Consider the following 7,380-nt stretch of genomic DNA (forward strand, 5'->3'; position numbering starts at 1 on the left):
ATGGCTCCTTATGAAGCTCTTTATGGGAGAAGATCCAAATATCTTATTGGATGATTTGAAGTTGGTGAAGCTGGGTTGATAGGACAAGACTTATTTCATCAAGCTATGGAGAAGGTGAAAGTTATTCAAGAGAGGTTGAAAACAGCACAGAGTCGTCAAAAATCATATACAAATGTTAGGAGAAGAGACTTAGAGTTCAAAGTAGATGATTGGGTTTACTTAAAAGTTTCACCCATGAAGGGTGTTATGAGGTTTGGTAAGAAGGGGAAACTTAGTCCCCGATATATTGGTCCTTACAGAATATCCAAGAGGATTGGCAATGTAGCTTCTGAGTTAGAGCTACCACAAGAGTTAGCAGTAGTTCATCCGGTGTTCCACATCTCCATGTTGAAAAAATGTATGGGCGATCCTTCATTGATCATACCAACTGAAGATATTGGAATCAAGGATAGCTTATCTTATGAGGAGATTCCTGTTCAGATTCTAGATCGATAAGTTCGCAAGTTGAGAACAAAAGAGGTAGAATCAGTCAAAGTTCTTTGGAGGAATCAGTTTTTTGAGGAAGCCACTTGGGAAGCTGAGGAGGATATGAAAAAGAGATACCCACATCTCTTGGAATCCAGAGAAGATCCAAATTAAGGTACTAATCCTTTTCTTGGCATTTATTTATAAGTTGGCATGTTGTATTTGCATTTTGTTTGTTGGGTGTTTGAACTGAATGTTAGATGTTACGCCCTTAGCCTGAGGATGAATGTTCCCAAGGGGGAGATAGTGTAACACCCCGCAACTAGAAGGAGCTAGAATTAGAAAGAGTCATTTTTGGAAAGAATGAAAAATCTGGAAATTTGACAAATTAAGTTAAGTATGAGTTTTGGGTCAACTTCAAATGACCATAACTCTTAGATAGGGATGATTTAGGTGTGATACAAGATACTGTAAGAAATATCTTTGAATTACCTTTCCAACGCCGCCGAGTTTGCTCAGTTTCGAGTACGTATGAGTAAGATATGTCCATTTGAAGTTGGGCTGTCTAGATAAGGAAAGTCAAAATCGGATTTTAGACGGGTATTATGGTCTTTTCACTACCCAATTAATTAAATTCATTTTTGCTAATTAATTTGGGGTCTCTACTGATGGGATTTAGTTTACGCTATTGACAAACAAGTTAGGGTTTTGAGAGGAGAAAAAAGAAGAGGAGAAAAGAGGAGAATGAGCAAGGAATCGTCAAATCCTTGGAGCTAGGCTTGTGGATTTCGTCAAGGAGTGATCCCTACGAGATATGTAAGATCACATAGTGTTGGATTAGTTCACCCACATGCAATCATGATTTATTTCAGTGAATTTAGATTCTTGAAGGTTTAGAAATTGAGTTATTGATGGATTTGTTTGAAGTTTCTATTGGGTTCTTGATTGTTGGAGTTGTTGAGGAGTTCTTGATTTAGATTCATGAAATTAGATTTTGTTTTGAGTAGATTCTTGCATATTTTGGTTATGTATTTGAACCTAAGTGTTTGGGGAAAGAACCAATTGAATCTAGAGGGTTTAGAGTTGAAAAACAAGCAAGAGAATTTATCAAAATTCTGGGGAAAAGGGTGGGGCGCCGCGCCACTCAAAATGTTCTGTAGTTGGGGCTCTGGGGGGCTGCGCCAACCAGTGCACCCCAACTTCAGTTCTGAAGTTTACCCTCTGGTGCCCCGCGCCAATCGGAGTGCCAGGGACTCCAGGTCTTCTACTTTTTCCCTGTTCTTTCCGTACTAGTTCCCTTGAAACGTACCTATGTTTCTTAGTTGATTCCTACAATCTAAGGTATGTCTAAACAACGTGAAATCATCAATAACAGGAGATCATGAACCTTGAATCCATAATTCAATTCGAGGAAAGTTAAGAGTCAAGTCAAGAGAACTTCATAGAGTTTTCCAAAAGTCTTTTACAAAAAACTTGAGTTTTGAGTTGAGTAAAAAGTAAAGGTTGAAGTTCATTTTCTTTAAAAGAGTATACTTGAGTTTTGAGTTGAGTAAAGAGTAAAGATTGAAGTCTATTTCTTCAAAAGAGTATATCGGGACTATGTATTCCCAAAGAGTAAAATGTTTTTCACATTTAAACAAGGAAGGAGACTGTGATTTCCAAAAGAGCCTTTGAGCTGATTTTCAGTAAAAAGTAAATGCTTTCACAATTAAGCAAAAACTTTGATATCCGGAGCATTTGAGCTAAGTTTTGAGCAATTATCTCAAACCATGGAAAGAAGTATGTGTTTAAAAATAAGAGCTAGTATTATATTTTGGGAGTAGTATTGAGCACCGATATGGGGAGAGTTCAGACAGCTCCCAGCCCCCATAAATCATGTAGCCATCATGGGTAGAAAAGGGTCATACTTTTTAGATGATTCCTTAGTGTTTTTTAGCATAGAGTAGTGGATCCACTTAGTAGTCAGGTTTTATAACCCTCGGCAAGGTATAGGACGACCTTGGCAGCGTGAGACAAAATGTTGTATCATCACAATAGCTCTTAAGTGATGGTTGTCGGTTAGAAAAACTCCCACAACAATATTAATTTGTATTTTTATATACATTCCAGAGTTTATGTTGTATCTTTGCATACATCCATAGTTACTATTATTTTTCTAAATACAGAGAGTTGTTATCCATGTTTAAAAAGCTTTTCTTTATATTGCACTTGTTTACACTACTTTATATTGAAATGAGTTGAGTTGAGTTGAGACCAGGTTTGTTCTTCAGTTTCTTTCAAGCTTATGTCTTGTTTTAGAATTCCCCTCGCATGCTCGTACATTCAATGTGCTGATGTCATTTGGCCTGTATCTTTTTATGATTCAGATACAGGTAACCAGTATCAGCATACATCGTATCGTTGATTCTAGTTGAGCTTCAGAGTTGCTGGTTAGCCTCCTTGCTTTCGAAGGATCCATTTTATTGCTTTCAGTATGTTTAGTTCATTAGGATGTCGCCGGTCTTGTCCCGACGTCCATCTCAATTGTTAGAGGCTTCATAGACAGTCAGACGTAATTCTTTAGTCTTTTTTTTTCATTCTATTATGATGAGACTTGAGTTGCCACTTTGGCCAGGGAATGTTATTTTAATACATTCTCGGATATCTTTGAGCTTCCAGTTTACTTTTAACGTACAGTTATGATTGAGTTAAGTCTTCTGCTGAGTAAGTAAGTCAGGCCAAGCATTCGCTTGGGGCCAGCAATGGCTCTCGAGTGCCAGTCCCGCCTAGGGTGTAGGCTCGGGGAGTGACAACATGTTATAGTATGTTTCATAGCCTAACAACGACAAAGTAGTGACAAGAGTATACAAGAAATCATTCTCAAATTTTACAAGTTTACATTATACTTATCAATCAACTTTCACCAAAATTGGATAATCAAATGTCACGTAATGCTCAAACATCAATTAAGCACATAATCAACAAGACTGAATGATATAATAAGATGAAATACAACATCTTGAGACAGTATGCCTCAAATTCCAAATAATCTCTCAATCGTATATATATGATACTTCTCAGAAATTTCTCGAGAGTTCGTAACTGATGAAGGACTCATGAGGTTAATAAACCAACACGGACGATCTCCACATTCCTGTGGAAGATCTCAAGGCTCTATCATAAAATTAAATTATCCTCAACACGGATAATATCCAGTTGCCCAACACATAATCATAAAATGATTACAACATGGATGATATCCACGTACCAGACCCTTACTCATTCTAGATCTCATGTAAATACATATGCACTATATAATTAATAAAATTGGGAATGATAATGCATCTTAATCAGCCAACATCGATATAAAATAAAATCACCTTTATTATCACAGATATACAAGTTCAATAAGATACATAAACACACAAAAGCAACCAAGTCAATAATACATCAGTTAATGCATACATGCTTTGACATTCTTTGATTACAATACGTCATTTTTATAGTAATAAACTTTTACTTTTATAAATATGATACTCGTACCAATTCCCTCACACTATTAGTACTAGACCATCATCTTTCACCCTTATCCATTATCTATCCCATTTTTAATCTTTAATTAGCAAAATGTTCCTCAATGAAGTTTTGAAAGTCTAAGCATACCTCGAATGCCAAACACGTGTCACAAATCCTCAACATTTTATATTTCTCTTCTGTAAAGATTAAGAATATTTCCAATCTATTAAATATGTATTATGTATGCATCTAAAGTTTCATTCCCGAAATACAACAAACAGAAAAGGAAAATAGCAAGCAAACAATAGTATTTGTATTTGAATTTATGGGAAGGTTACAATTTTTATAAAATCTTAAGAAAAGAGATGTACTCCCATGATTCTTCTCTCCATGATTGCTCTTGATTTGATGAAGTACATGCGGCTCAACACTTGGAGCGAAGACTTGTTTGTATACGGAAGACTTACAGAACATCACTGAAGAGCAAGAATTCTCTATGTATTTCTATGTTTGTTCTTCTTTTTCTTCTTCTTCCTTTTGGTCTTATGAAGACCCCATTATATAGTTGTGAGCTGGAGTTTTGAGGGTATTTCGGTCTTCAAGTAATTTTAGAGGACTTTGGGCTTGAAGAGCATGAGTTGGGCTTGTCTTGTCAACTTAATGGACTGACTCAAATGTAATTTGGACTTCATTTAAGTCATATACTTTGTCTTAAATATTAATCCGACTTTATTAATCAGTAATCTGACTTGATCAATATATCATGAATTTATGGATTAATCCAAAATTTAATATGATTTTATCAATAAAATTTCACTATCTACAAATGTCCCCTCTTTGAGACTTGTTGCAGTGTTCAACTTGTCGAACCTTTAAAGAAAAGGCTTGAATTATTCGTGAAATATTTTTTTTTCTTATGGAGTTTTACAAAACTTTTCATATTTGATTTCATTGGAAATATTCCATAACCTGATTCCAATGGAATTTTCCATAACTTGATTCCTATAGAAACTTACGATAATTTGGTTCCTAGGAAAATTTACCATAAATTTGTTTCAAATATGGGTTTTTCATAATTTGTAGCAACACAATTTATGTACTTTTGATTTCTCTAATATCCATACTCTTACAGTGATTGATTGTCAACTTGTGACATATCAAACTCAATTAGCACACATGCGATAAAAAAATTCATAACTTGTTGTAGCAATGTCAAAATCACGATTATTTTGATTTTCCGGAAACTAGACTCACAGAGCTATGACATATCTGAATTTCAAAATCAAAAACCTGCTCAATTGATTGGAATTAATTTTTGAAGTTTGCTATCAAATATGTCTTCTTGTTTTTAACAGCTCTATGCAGTCTCCCTAAAACGTCTCTATCATGGTGTAGGAGATTCTGAATGATGAGCGACTTGATTCTATAGAAACTTGACATCAAAGTCTACAACATATCTAAAATATAGTTAGAAGTTATCATGGATTGGCGATAGTTATTCTTTAAAGTTGGTTTTCAATTCTGTCATTATTGTTTTACAAATTTGTGGAGTCTCACCAAAACGTCTATATCTTGGTGTAGGAGAGCTCGAATGGAGAGCGACTTCATTCTATAGGAAATAAATTCTTAAGTATACAACATATCCAAAAAAATATAAGTCAAAGTTTTTTTGAATTGACCAAAATTAATTCTTTAAATTTAGCGGTCTAACTTATTTTGGACAACATTCATGAGTTCACTTCTTTGCATCTTCGCTAAAGAGCCGCATGCTGATTTCTGTTTTGATCTAGAAATTTATCATCATCTACATGGAGAGAGAACACAAAACTCTTAAGTCAATAAGATCATATTCATCATGACGAGTGCGAGAGAATATGCCACATATTTTTACAATGCCGATTAGAAGTTTATGCAATTGGCACAGTGAAACACATCACTTTTTTTGCAGGTTTATGATGGACCACAAATAGTCTCAATATCAGACCAAAGAAAGTGAAGGTTAATCAAAAATTGATTAGGAATCATTTGGTGCATCTTCGTTTGTAGTTGTGATTTTAACGACAAATCATACTTGGTGCAATATTTTAGCTATTGTGGCTTTGATAGAGACGAACCACACTTCGTGCATCTTCTTTTGAGACTACGGCTTTGACGATGAACTACACCAGATGCATTTAGTTGCGGCTTTATTAATGAACCACACTTAGTGCATCTTTCTCTATAATCGCACCTTTGATGATGAACCACACATGATGCATCTTCTTTAGCAGTTGCAACTTTGATGACGAACCACACTTGGTGCATCTTCTTTTGCAATTGCGGCTTAGTGATGAACCACACTTATTACATCTTCTTCTACAATTGTGGCTTTGATGGTGAACGATAGATGGTGCATCTTGTTTTAGAGTTGCGGCTTTGATGATGAACCACACATGAAATATCTTTCTTTTTTTGCAGTTGCGGCTTTGATGACGAACCACACATGAAATATTATTTTTTTCGTCATGACTTTGATGACAAACCACACTTGATGCATCTTCTTTTGTAGTTGTGGCTTTAGCGACAAATCAAACTTAGTGCATTTTCTTCTACAATTGTGGCTTTGATGAGAACAACACTTGGTCTATTTTACTCTAAATTGAAGCTTGGTGACGAATCATACTTTGTGTCTCTTCCTCTGTAGTTTTAGCTTTGCGAGAGAGAGATTTTGGTGTATCCTGTCCTAGATTTGGAGAGCAACTACTTTCCACATGATCAACTTTACAAATCAAACTTTGAAATATGCCCCCATGCCAAAGATAGAGGCTCACTTATGACTAGATCGATTCATAAAAATATTTGAAGTGATGATGTTTGACACAAACTTGATAAAGACATCCAAGACGAGTTGACAAACCACTTCTTGATGTTTGATATTTTTTCTACTCAAATTTCTTTGTATATGATGATATGTCCATTTTTTTCCTTCCTTATAATTGTTGGTGTGTAAAAACTCTTGCAATTTTGAAGCAATAAAATATATTTACTTCACATTTCAATGCAAAACATCCAAGTTTTTTTCTAATTTGTCTAGGCCATCAAGGTTTTCAATCTATTGAATTTTTTTCGAACCATGTACATTTAAACTCATGTAGTCCAAGATTAACAACTTGAATATTTAACTTATTTTCATGGAGCTTTTGTGACTTGAAGACTTGTCTCAAATTTGTGAATTATCACGATTTGAAACTTAGCTCGAATTTAAGGAGCTTCAAAATTTGATACTTTGCTCGAATTTGATGAGCTTCATGGCATACATTTAGACTTTTGCATCGAGAAGCATTTTGTGAAGATTTTGCTCGAATTTGATGAGTTTTGAAAGTTGAAGATTCAACTAGACTTTGATGAACTTTATGACATGCATTTTAGGCTCATGCGTTG

This window comes from Solanum tuberosum, unplaced genomic scaffold, assembly GCF_000226075.1.
Source record: "Solanum tuberosum cultivar DM 1-3 516 R44 unplaced genomic scaffold, SolTub_3.0 scf00035, whole genome shotgun sequence".
Taxonomy (NCBI): domain Eukaryota; kingdom Viridiplantae; phylum Streptophyta; class Magnoliopsida; order Solanales; family Solanaceae; genus Solanum; species Solanum tuberosum.